The 13,732-nt window shown below is 42.0% G+C and overlaps 1 protein-coding gene and 1 pseudogene across 4 annotated transcripts in view; both read right to left on the reverse strand.

Moving 5' to 3' along the window:
• SPATA13 (spermatogenesis associated 13) overlaps positions 1-13,732 on the reverse strand; it is a 138,167-nt gene that overhangs the window by 95,885 nt on the left and 28,550 nt on the right. The gene's annotated exons all lie outside the window — the stretch shown is intronic.
• LOC145720600 (U6 snRNA-associated Sm-like protein LSm5 pseudogene) lies at positions 586-2,736 on the reverse strand (annotated as a pseudogene).

Below are 13,732 nucleotides of genomic sequence, written 5' to 3' on the forward strand. Positions count from 1 at the left end.
TATTTATTACATCCTGAGTTAGGGCTTACTATTTCCTTATCAACACCACCACACTGGACAAACACGTGAAATGCTTCAGCATTATGCTCTTCTTTAGTTCACAAAGTAAGTGGTTGTTCGTAACATTAGAATAATGTCTCGTGAGTGCTTTGCTACCTTTGCTGAAGTTTTCTTATCCTAAAAAATAGGAAATGTAAAAAGAGAAGAACAAAAGAAAAAAAAAAAACCTGCCTAATGAGAGAGTTGTCACTGTCTTCTACCTACATCTTCTCAATAGGAATATTGGACCTATTATCTATTATTTTCCAAGATTCTTCTTCCTACTCCCTTCAGGTATTAAATCTCAATTTTAATTTTCTTCTCCAATCTGCACACACACAAAAAAAGTCACAGGAGCATTCCAATACTGTACCCCAAAGAAAGGTAAAGTTAAAAAATAGGAACTTAGGTCTTTGGCCAGGGCCAGTACTGGGTTCCAGGGACTGTGCTGGCAGGATGCCCTGCCCAGCTATGGTGCAGATGAGAAAGTGCTCAAGCAGACATTTGTCCCCAGGCTAGTCTCAAGAATGTGCTGTTCGCTGTGGGACCAAATGCCCTTTATGGTCACGGGCAAAATATTTACAGCCGCCCATTTAGTGTAGCTGTACAGCTTTACAATCAAAAGAGGGCTTGGGGGCCCAGTCACAGGAAGATCAGACTCTTCTGCACAATGAGATCATTAATGTCCTTCTGATTTAATCCTAGAAGAATTAAAAAACAAGCTCACCACCACACAACAAAATAATATCTGTACCCATTATCTTTTAAAAGCAAGAATAAATTCAGAGGTACGGAAGACATGAGTCACGTATTGCAAAGTCACTTATTTTACTTGTATAAAAATAAATATTGCTACAACGTGGATAAACCTCAAAAGCTAAGTAAAACCTTACAGGGCTAAGAAGACAGACAGACACAAGGCCCACATACTGTTTGGTTCTAGCAACATACTGAGATGCCCAGAGAGCAAATCTATAGAGACAGAAAGCTGATTAGTGGTTGCCAGGGGCCAGGGGAGGAAACAAGTGTCGCCTACAAATGGCCATGTGGTTTCTTTTGGGGATGGTGGAAACATTTCAAAATTAGATTGTTGCGATGGCTGTTCACAGCTCTGTAAATCTACTAAAAATTACTGAATTGTAAAATTAAAATGAGTTAACTAAAAATATCAATAAAGCTGTTAAACATACAAAATAAAAAACAGGAATCATAATTGCCTTACGATTAATCAAATAAACATTTGAGGAGGATTTAGACAACAGGTCACAAAATTCATGGTAAAGCATGTATTTACTGCAAGCATCCAGGTCATGAATTTCAGTCAAGAGCCACAATATATTTCCCAAATCCCCACCTCAGAGAAGTCGGTAACATGCCTCCCCATCTTTCCATCCTCCTCACCCACAACCTCAGAAAAGGTCTTCCTTCTTGATGGTTTTTCTGTCACTCTTTTTAAGGGACTTTAAAACAAACATCTTGACTTCTTAGTATTTGCCCGTTTGGACTTGAGCTTTTCTCCAGGGCTCAGCCCTCAATTACACAGGAGAGGAAACCTGGTTCCATTAGAGCCCCAGAGAGAAGGCTTCCCACAACAGAACAATCAGGAGCTCTCTAAAAAAAATTATCTTCTGGGATATACCCCGGCTGCAATCCAAAAGGTAGAGAGGTTTCTCTCTTTTTTTTTTTTTAACCAAAAACACTTTTAGTCTTCAAAGAACAAAGTGTTCTTCTTTTTCCAAGATAATAATGATTAACTTACAAAAATGGGCATTTACTAAAAATGCATCTTCAAAACATTTCCCTTTAACGGGAAACTTAGCTTTACAGAATCCAAACATTAAAAGGTTAAAAAAAAAATTTCTATCTTGTTGTCATTATAAGACAAAACAGAGGAAGTCAAGGAAATCCATTCATACTTCAGGACCTTCTCCTCCAGGAACCAGCACTGTTACATTATTTCCATTGAGCAAAATTTGATCTAATTTAGGGATCCTTCTTCTTTCTGGCGTGATTTCAAATTCAGTGACATCCTCCAGTACCACACTGACAAAGTCATCAAATCCCAAAGGTGTTCCAACAATTTCTTTATCACCCTTCATCACAATGTGAAGTCTTGATCCTACACATCTGTGCACAAGCTCTAGAGGCAGCAGCGGGGACAGGTTAGCGGTAGCGGTAGCCGCCAGGGCTACGCCGGAAGTAGGTGGAGACGTTTCTCACGGAGAAGCCGCACTCTCAGGCCTGGCGAGTTCTCCATGCACAACCCCTTGGGTCAGATTCAGAATAGAGTCTAAGTTACCTCAGTGTGAGGAACAGGCGGGTGGGAGCTACCAACAGAGCTCCAGGCGCCATGACAGGCTCTGTGTAGTGAGTGCTGCCCCATAAACGTGATCTCTGCTGTTCCTACCGTTTCAAGTAGATGATGCTGTCCGGCCAGCTGAGCAGATACATTCGTGCATGTTTGCTGCTGTCTGTCCTTCCTTAATAGCTCCACAGGCAAACTGGTTATACCCTGTCAAACTAGTCCCATAAACTGAGCAGCAGGGGCCCTGGCTCCCACCACCAGCCCCTCCGGAAAATTCCTCCATTCTCTCAGCCTGACGCGGCTCCTCCACCTCCAGCTACACTTTTTTTTTTTTTTTTTAAGATTTTATTTATTTATTTGAGAGACAGAGAATGAGAGAGAGCACATGAGAGGGAGGAGGGTCAGAGGGAGAAGCAGACTCCCTGCTGAGCAGGGAGCCCGATGCGGGACTCGATCCTGGGACTCCAGGATCATGACCTGAGCCGAAGGCAGTCGCCCAACCAACTGAGCCACCCAGGCGCCCCTCCAGCTACGCTTTTTGCTGCTCTTGGTTTTGTTTTACACTTTTTAATTAATTAATTAAAATAATACATAGGCTCGCAGCTCTATCCAGTCTTTCTCATTCAAAGCTGCTTTCTCACCTCACGGCCACCCTTCTCTTTCCTCCTCGTGTGCGTCCTCCCTCAGGGGACCGCTTAGGTCTGACTTTAAAATGTCGCCCAAATTAATTTTCCTGTTCCTGGTAGTCAGGTTTCTTCACAGATGGGATTTTTGACTGTTGGAAATGATCGAGACTTTTGTTCAATGTCTCATTTTACAAATGAGGACCTGAGGAGCTTTATTCATGACTGCCCAAACTGGGAAACAACCACGACGCCCTTCAAGAGGCGAGGGGATAAATAACTGTACCACAGCCAGACAATGGGATATCACTGCAGTCAGTGGTTTTTATTGCTATAAAAAGGAGTGAGCTATTCAGCCATGAAAAACAGAGAAACCTTAAAAGCAGCCAATCTGAAGAGGCTACATTCTGTATGATTACAATTATATGACACTCTGGAAAAAAGCAGAACTATGGAGACAGTAAAAAGATCAGTGGGTGCCGGGGGTTAAGGGGGAAGGACGTATGAATAGGAGGAGCACAGAGAATGTTTCTGGCAGTGAAACTACTCTGTATGATATTATAATGGTGGATACGCATCAGTATACATTAGTCAAAACCCACAGACTGCACAACACCAAGGTGAACCCTAACATAAACTATGGACTTTAGTTAATAATAACAGATTTAATAACCTTGGCTCATTGTGCCACACTGATGTAAAATGTTAATAATGGGAAACTGCGTGCAGGGGATAGGGGCATTTGGAAACGCTGTACTTCCCAATCAATATTTCTGTAAACTTAAAGATCTAAAAAATAAAGTATATTAATTCAAAACATAAATAAAGAGCCGCTGATGGGAATGGGACGGTCAGGCCAGTGACGCACACCTTCTACTACTTGAGAGCTTTGAACACAGCACAGAGGGTCCTTGCTCACCTAGAGAAGTGCCCAGAAACCACCTCTTAGGTTAACAATTATGCTAACCTGACTAAGGTAAAGGGAGAACCACGACCATAACAACATCAAGATTCAAAAATACCTCCAATCAAAATCCAGGCTCTATATGTGCATAACGGTTGACCAGCTGACTTTAAAATCCACGTGAAAGAACAAGGGCTTGGGATGGCCTACAATACTCCTGGGGGGCTGGGGGCAGGGGACAAGGAGGTGAGACATGCCCTGCCAACGTCAGGAGCCACAATTTTAAAGCAAGATTAAAGTTCGATTATTACATGAAGTTGAGCATTTCAACTGAAGGAATGAGTAGAGTACTGTGTTTGGCTTTTTTTTTCCAACTTGAAATGAGATTCTTATGACCCAAAAATGACCAGAAAAGTCATGGGAACTGCTTGAGTCTCCATGGAGGGCATGGCAAGAACTAATCACAGAGCTAACTTAAAGGGACAACAGGGAACAAAAAAATAAAGTTGTTTCACGGCCACATCTCATATGTTATGCTTATTCAACCAGACAGTTATATGAAAATATGTTGTTTAGGAATATATTTATATGTGGAAAACCAATAAGACAAAGTTAACAAGTGATAATCCCAAAATTCAGAATAATGGTTACTGCTTGGTAGGGGTTGCAGGGCGAGAACAAGGAGAAAATATTTACAGATGTTGGTGGCATTTTATATTTCAGGTTGGGTAATGCATACGTGTTGTTAATCTTTGAATTCACACATATGTTACAAATATTCCTTGTATAAGTTAAATATTTAATAAATAGGTTTTTAAAAAGACAGACAAGATCTAAAACTAATGATGTAATGTATGGTGATTAACATAACAATAAAAAAATTTAAAAAAAAGACAGACAAGGGTTAAAAGAATGGGTCAGAAAATACTAATACAAATAACATACCACATAATAAAGCTAAGTAGGTGTGCCAATCATTTGGCATCGGATAGACCTATACTGAAATTCCGTTGTTGTTTTTTTTTTAAAGATTTTATTTGATAGAGAGAGACACAGCGAGAGAGGAAACACAAGCAGGGGGAGTGGGAGAAGGAGAAGCAGGCTTCCCGCTGAGCAGGGAGCCCGAAGTGGGACTCGATCCCAGGACCCTGGGACCATGACCTGAGCTGAAGGCAGACACTTAACAACTGAGCCACCCAGGCGCCCTATGCTAAAATTTCTAACACACCACTCAGCAGCCATATAACCTTGAACAAGTTACATAACTATTTTGTTATTTTTTAAAGGTTTTTTTTTTTTTTTTTAAATTTATTTGAGAGAGAGAGCACAAGCAGGGAGGAGAGGGAGAAGCAGGCTCCTCATTGAGCAAGGAGCCAGACGGGGGGCTTGATCCCAGGACTCTGGGATCATGACCTCAGCAGAAGGCAGACGCTTAACCCACTGAGCCACCCAGGCGCCCCTTACATAATTCTTTTGAGTTTCAGTTCCTCCATCTGAAAAAAGAAGGAGTAAGAGTATTGTTCAAGTTATAGTTGGGTTAAATAGGATAATGCCTGTTGAGCTCAGCAGGAGTCTGGCAAAGAGGGTAAAAACAGCTCCCATTTGTTGATCATTGACCACGTGCCAAGAGCCACGGGAAGTACCTTACAGGCACAATCACAATGAACCATCTCAAGGTCAATAAGCAACGGAGATAGGATTTGAACCTATAGGGTCTCTGATTCCAGAGCTAGGTTCTTAACCACCAATAACTCTGATGAAAGTTATATGTCATTAATGGTGCTGTTTATTATGAGGTTTTAAAAATTAGGTTAAAGTTAAAAATTATTTCCACATGGCTAAGATGGGACTACTTGACACAAAAGCAATTTAGTTCAAAAAGAACCCAAAGATATAATGAACCAGAGAGCTGATGTGACTGGACAATGTCACCCAGCTATCAGAAATTCCAATACATTCCTGGTCCACACAAATGATAGATCTTTTGATCAGAGCAGTCTTTTCATCCCTCCCCTAAACCCATACACTGGCCTGTTAATTTGGAGTAATATATCCAGTTCCAAGTACCACATCTTAAAAGAAACAGAGAAACTTTAAATCTGTTTGGACAGCTGTCTGCCACCCATTACCTTCCACAAACAGTAGAGGGATTCTGGGATTCTGAGCTTTAAAAAGACAACTATTAGGGAAGATATCACAATGGTTTTCCTATGTAAGAGGGAATATTTATTTGGATGTGTACCCTTGGGTAGAATCAGTGCACAGAATGAGGTTGCTTTCATTCTGGGACAGAGAATTCATGAACAATCAAGGAAACAGAACATGCCATCTAGGGAGGTTCATGCTTTCCACCAAAGGTGGGCTTAGTAGCTGGGACCACAGACCACAAACAGTGTGGGGCTGGATTCATGACCTCTGAGGTGTCCTCCACCTTTATGGTTTTCTGATCCTGCAATATATAATACAGATCCTAAAAATCCAATCCTTACATAAACAGCAGACAAATCCTGTAGGAAGGGACACCACCCATCTTGGATGCCCTCTGGTTCTCACCTGGGAACCTTCTAACTTTGCCGAGCTAGTTAGTTTCCAGGTCCTAAAGATCACATGTGAGACAGGCTCACACAGTACCTGGGCTTTGTAAAACAAGGACAAAGAGAAGAGACTATAAAACAAAGCCCACCTACTTACCTGAATAAGGCTCTGTCCAGTTTTAAGTTCCAAACAACAGTTATTTAGGAAACTGATGTAGACTGCCACAAGAATGAGAGAGAGGGGTACTCCTATATTAATCCCAAACCAAACTTAATAACTCAGTGAGAGAATACTGTGGGTTTTGTAACCAGAGTCTAAAGGATTTAGTGGCAAAGCATTTCAGAGACCTCTAGATTTTTTTCTCTTGTTCCTGGAACATACAGCAAAGCAATTTGTATCTGAAATAGGCTTGCTGCTTTATTACAAAGTGACTTTCCATAAGTCTATATGGGAGTTGAAGGGGCGGGGGAGAGGCTGTGAAGACCTGACATTTAAGTACAGTCAGTTTAGAAACAAAATGAGAAAACAAGAGAGGAAAAATGGGAAGGTTAGTTGTTGGAAGAGCAATGGTTCTGTTTTAGAGAAACCAAACATATAGGGGCTCCTGGGTGGTTCAGTGGGTTGAGAGTCCAACTCTCGGTTTTGGCTCAGGTCATGATCTCAGGGTTATGAGACTGAGCCCCGTGTCAGGCTCCACACTCAGCAGGGAATTGGCTTGAGACTTTCTCTCCCTCTCCCTCTGCCCCTCCCCCTGCTCATGCTCACTTGCTCTCTCTCAAATAAATAAATAAAATCTTCAAAAAGAAAAAGAAACCAAACATGTTAGTGCAGGATTTCAGCCCAGGACAAAAATCTGCCTCCAGAAGACTCCATGCACATTGAGAGACATAGGGAACTCAATGGACAGTCCCATACATCCTAGTAATTTGGGTGGTATTAATGGCCCTCTCTAATCTCTAATTACCCAGAAATGAAAATAAGGTAAAGGATAGCCACCTTTTAGGATCCCACCATAGCAGGTCTAACAGGCCCACCCAAGATTCTTCCATTCTCTAGAAGAATGGACCTTATTCTGACTTGCTGTTTAGCACTGATTAGGTAAGTTACAGGTTAATTTGTAGATTATTTTTGTCCAGCAGCGATGCAAATAATTTCTGCCTTGCAGAGAACATACTGCAAAGGTTACTGCCCTGTAGGACTTTAACTAGCTTTGTCTCTAACTTAGCAAACATTTCAGCAGCCCTTTCCTGACAGACTATATAAATCTCTGCTCCTCTTGAAAACTGTTTGATATACTTAATCTATATTTAATCACCATTTTGCCACTTACTCTTTCCATCTTTATCATTTCTGTTTTGTCTAAGTCACAATTTTTGTCACTATTATCATACATTTAACTACTTTATCATATGAATGTTAATTAATGTCGCTGATATGGGGGTTTCAGAGAGTAGAATGAAAGACTTTCCTTGAAACAGGAGTCTTTTCTAAAGACTGAAAAATTAACAAAAATTAAAACAAATAAAGTTTTATCACAAAGTTAAGATTTCCAAATAACTTAGTCCTACTTTTCCAATATATCTGATCACTAGTCACCCACTCCTGGCAGCTGGTTGCTCATTTCACTCAACTCCTTCTTCTGTTCAATCCAACATTCTAGTCTAATTTAGAAAGCATGCCTATTATTGTCTCTTGAAATATACTACTCCCTACTAACCTGACAATTTCTTCAGAAAGTAAATGATATTTAATGAACATTAGGTACCAGACATTGTAATAGACTATTCATGTATATGAACAAACAGGCAAAGAAGAAACCAGAATTATTTCTAAAATGAACTGCAATCTTTACTTGACTAAGAATATCATAACCCATAGTGATGATTCTTAAAGTCTCCTCTATTTTTCTATCATCTGAGTGCTTTCTATCTTTTCTACCTCTCTTCTTTTTCTGTAGGCTATTAGTATAGATACTATATTACGATATATTACATAGACCTACTTAGCTTCCATGGTTCTTAATCATGTTCTCTTTGCTCTACTCATTCTCCAGATTCTATATCAAATGCCCAAACCAGTAAAAAGATCTCGAACAGTCTCATTACTCTTGTCTCTGCTCTACCTGCAATTCCAGTTACCTTCATTTCATATGTGAGTATGGTGAGTCCTAGAGACTTACAGAGAGGCCCAAAGCCACACAGTAGAAGGACTGAGGTGATGAACCCTGATGAAATAACAAAATCTGACCTCTTCTCTACCACACTCCATTGCCTCTCAAAACTGACCTAGTTCTAGAAATTTCCAACAAGAACTTAAAAATGCATGATCCCTTGGGGGAAACAAAGTGATGCCTGGAAAGGGTAAGTCATTTGACCAAAGTCATAAGGCAAGTTTAAGCACAGGGATGTAAGCTCAGGTCCTTCCAGCTGTAAACTGTCATCTTCAGCAATTGATTCACACCTGCCCCAAAATCTCTTTCCATAGCATCCTCACCTCTTTTTTCATTTTATGTTGCCTTTTTCATTTTATGTTGACTTGCACTTGATTTCTTGGATCACATCTTGGTACTGTTTCCTCAAGGACCTTCCAGGATCTTAAAGCGAATGGGTAACATCTTTTATATTTTTTATGGCCCCAGAGCAGGGACGAATCAACATTTATGAAATGAATGGATGACATGAAAAGGACAATTAAAAAATTTGTTCTACATAAATTGGAAGTTGTTTTAGTGTGCTGGGGAAAGGGGCAGCTATTTTCATTTGATGTTATGTAATTTAAGACTTTATTTTATATTTCAATGAGTATTAGTTATCGATTATGTAAATATTATGAAACAGAATATAAATTCACGTAAAGGTTAAAGATTGTCGCAGAACACTTCAAAGTAATGTTCGCTTGCAACAGGCTTCTTTGTGTGAAGCCTTCGACCCTTTGGGAGTATGCCTTCAATCTCACTGTCATTACAAGGGCTTCTTTGAAAACACCAGAGAAGTACTCACCGTGACCACTCCTCGCCACATTCGAGTAATATAGGAAACTCTTAGAATTTACCCCAGGCCCCTGGAGAGGGTTTTAAAACTCTGCATTAAGTGCCCCGTCACTTCTGTTGAATTTCTTGGCACCAAACAAACTCAAACACAAAGGCACTAAAATTAAGTTTCAGTTTTCCCTATATGGCAGTCATCCAGATAATATGGAACATGCTTAGTTTTCACTATTTTCATAAAGGAAAACCCCAAATTTACAAATTAGCATAGTACCCAAGAATATATCCCCAGTCCTACAGGGAGCGCTTGTCACTAACCCAAAACTTCACTGAAGTGGATACATTCAGCCTCTCCCCCCCTTAAACCTTTCTAGCCAACTTGTCAACAGGGGTTAATATGTACCTACATTAACCAGCGAAACTTCTCCCATGTTCTCTTCACCTGCCTATTCCCAGGAAAGTGAAACTGGAGATGATTAGACCAAAACTGACAAATCAGTTACTTGGGACACAGAGAAACCAAAATCCTAGAAAACCCACCTTACAGATAATCAGTGCCTAAATGATTACAAGTTTGCTATAATACTGTATTGTTCCAGACAGTAAGTGTTGATGAGGATGTGAAGAAATCAGAACCCCTTTACGTGGCTGGTGAGGATGTAAAATGGTGCAGCGACCTTAAAGATTTTTATTTATTTATTTTGGCACAAGCGCACACTAGGGAAAAAGAGAGAGAGAGAGAGCGAGCATGAGATGGGAAGAGGGGCAGAGGGAGAAGCAGATTCCCCACTGAGCAGGGAGCCCGACGTGGGACTTGATCCCAGGACCCTGGAATCATGACCTGAGCCGAAGGCAGATGCTTAATGGACTGAGCCACCCAGGTGCCCTGGTGCAGTTACTTTAGAAAACAGTTTGGCAGTTCTGCAAAATATTAAATATAGTTATCATATGACCCAGCGAGCGGTTCCACACCGAGGTATATTCCCAAGAGACTTGAAAACGCATGCCCACACAAAAACTTGTACATGAATGTTTACAACAACATTAGACATAATAGTTAAAATGTGGAAATAAACCAACTATCCATCAACTGATGCAGGGAGCAGCCAAATAGGACATACCCACAGATTTGAATATTATTGGGCCATATAAAGGAAGTACTAATGCATGCTACATGTGGATGAGCCTGAAAATATTATCTTAAGTGAAATAAGCCAGTCACAACACAGGACACATGTTACATGATTCCCATTTACATGAAATGTCAAGAACAGGTCAATCCATGGAGACTAGCAGACCAGTGACTGGCAAAGGCTAAGAGGGGAAGAAATGGGAAAACTGTTTTAAAAAGCTGTATTGTGGGGCGCCTGGGTGGCTCAGTCAGGTAAACGTCTGCCTTTGGCTCAGGTCACAATCCCAGGGTCCTGGGATCAAGCCCTGCATCAGGCTCCCTGCTCAGCAGGGGAGTCTGCTTCTCCATCTCCTTCTGCCCCTGCTCATGTGCTCTCTCTCTCAAACAAATAAATAAAATTTTTAAAAATAAATAAATGACGGGGTGCCTGGGTGGCTCAGTCGTTAAGTGTCTGCCTTCGGCTCAGGTCATGATCTCAGGGCCCTGGGATCGAGTCCCACATCGGGCTCCCTGCTCGGCAGGAAACCTGCTTCTCCCTCTCCCACTCCCCCTGCTTGTGTTCCCTCCCTAGCTGTGTCTCTCTCTGTCAAATAAATAAATGAAATCTTAAAAAATAAATAAATAAATAAATGTCTGTATTGTCCACTTCCTATGAATTCAGACATAATTCACCCTTACAGATGTATTGTTTTTACCTCCTGTTCCAATAAACGAACATTTTGCAACTGTTCTTTAGATAAGAAAACCATTGTGAGCTCCTTGCATAGGTACAAATGAAATCTCTGATCTATGTTCTGCAAGTGAAGGCAAGATGCCACATACCTTTAGGCAGATAGTGTACAAGTGTCTCAGCCACAGAATAAACAGCAGTGTTAGGAGAGGAAATTATTATCTTTCCAACCTAATAGAGTAGACCAAATCAGTTGGTGGTGAAATGTTGAATATGTGGTTGCTAAAGGACCATAGTTCTAACACTTTTATAAGTTTGAGATGTAAAATAATCATCCTTTGGGGCACCTCGGTGGCTCAGTTGGTTAAGTCTCTCGGCCTTCGGCTCAGGTCATCATCTCCCAGACCTGGGATCAAGCCCTGAGTTGGGCTTCCTGCTTCTCTCTCTCTCTCCCTCTGCCCTTCCCCACCACTCATTCTCTCTAAATAAATAAATATTTAAAATAAAATAAAATAAGCATCCTTAAAAAGGTCACTTGAGAAGTAGAGGTTGGATGAAGTCAGTTATCCATTTCCATGGTCTATGAACGACTTGAAAGCCCATAGGAACCAGCTACAGCCAGTATCTACAGCACCCGTCTACCTCCCCATCTACACCCATCATATTTCATTGGCTGGTTCTCTAATACTCCAACAATGTGCATCTTCTCCTGCAGAGAGCCTGCTCTTGCAGGCCATCAGAGAAAAAGAAGTCCCAAGGTGATCTTAGCTGCATGGACTTTTCCTTCTTTATGTTAAAAAAAACCTATGTTTTGAATGACGCTAAGTTCAGGGCACCTGTCAGCACGTTTAAATCATTTCCTGGATTGGCACTCATCTGACATCAATGGCGTCCCAGACCCCACCATGTACAGCTGCAGTGTCACCATCTTAGAATCCTTGTCCTGCGAAGACCCTTAGTGTGTGTGGTGAAGCCGCTGGAGCTCGTGTAATTGGAAGGTGGCAAAGATTAATAAGGCATCATCAAGACTCTGCTGTTGAAACATGGATGCACAGATGGGATGGGATGGGCCTGGAACTTGAACACTGACAGTGTAGGTCTCCTCTACAAACTATTCTCAAATTTCTGTTTCTCATGCTTCTATAATCCTCAGTACTTCCTCCCTTCTAGACTCGTCTCAACATATTACAATTCTCTGATTGCTTATCCGACAGTGTCCGACCCGGAAACCCTATGAAGGATGAGACCTCCTCGATCTTCTTCATCACCCAGCACAACTTCTGTGTGGGTAAACAGCTAGGTTTTTCATCTAGCAGCTGCCTCCCGACACTCTTGGAACCACTCTTGCTCTAACACTCGGGGAGCCTCTTCACCAGGATTCCCCTCTCATGCTCAGATGCAACCAAGTTCAAGTGCTCTTCTCAGCAGTCCCCCAGTGTCAACAAAATCTCCCTTCTCCCAGGTGCCCATACCCACAGCCTTGAGAATCCTGCACTTCTCCATCTCCCTGTCCCCACCCCCATTCCCCACATCTTTGGATTCATTCCCTCACATCCACTTCCTCTGCTGGTCTCCCACCTCAGAGCTTTCTTACCTCCACCAAGATCTGTTATCAGTTTTCCATCTTTCTACTCTCCAGTCCATTCAGTGCCCAAATGCCAGATGAAGTTTCCTGAAGGGCATCCCCAGTCACACTCAACATCCTGCTCAACAACTCTGAACAGCTCCCTGGATTAAAATGTAATCTCCCTGGTCTAGCCTTCAGGGCTCTCATCATTCATACCCACTCTTACTTTCAACTATTTTCAAAAACTTCACGGAGCTCCTATGAGGTGCAAGGCACAGTGTGTGGTGTTTTAAGAACAGCAGGAAAAATAAAAACTTGTTTCCTTTCATGCTATTCCCATATGAAGATGCTCTTGGCCTCAGTCACCCTGGACTACCTGCGGGTCTCCACAAGTGTCTTCTGCTCCCCTGCCTGTTGACACTGTTTTACCCGCGGAGAAGGCTTTCTTCGCTGTGTTAGCCTCTCAAAATCCTATGAGATCTTCAAGATTTGCCTCCCACAACACCTCCTCCTACAACCAAATCTTGCCTTTGCTGCACCACCACCCTAACCCCAATCACACAATCACACCCTGGGAGACAAACTCAGACCAGCTCTGTCCCTCAGAGCCTGTATGTAATACGTATGCCATTGCTAGGCGACTCGGTCCTAGGACAGAAAGGTAGCTGTGCTGTCACTCACACCCAGGGTCCACCACATTAAACACATACTCCTGCCAGAACTCTGGGTCTTGACTCAAAACATCCAAGTGTTAACGAGACACATGGAGTAAGGGGGGACAAGGTCAGAGGAGGGCCATGGGAATGGCTGGAGCTGAGAAGGAGGAGGGTGCTGGAAACAAGCATCCTGAGAAACACCTCCAAGGAGGGGAAGAGCTGGTACAGAGACCTACAGGGAAGAAGCAGAATGAGAGAAAGCAGGAGGCACAGGCACCAAGCAAGGTTTCAAGAAGGAGGCAGAGATTCACAAGG

This window comes from Leptonychotes weddellii, chromosome 3 (assembly GCF_054177405.1).
Source record: "Leptonychotes weddellii isolate Sample4059 chromosome 3, ASM5417740v2, whole genome shotgun sequence".
In the NCBI taxonomy this organism is placed as follows: Eukaryota; Metazoa; Chordata; class Mammalia; order Carnivora; family Phocidae; genus Leptonychotes; species Leptonychotes weddellii.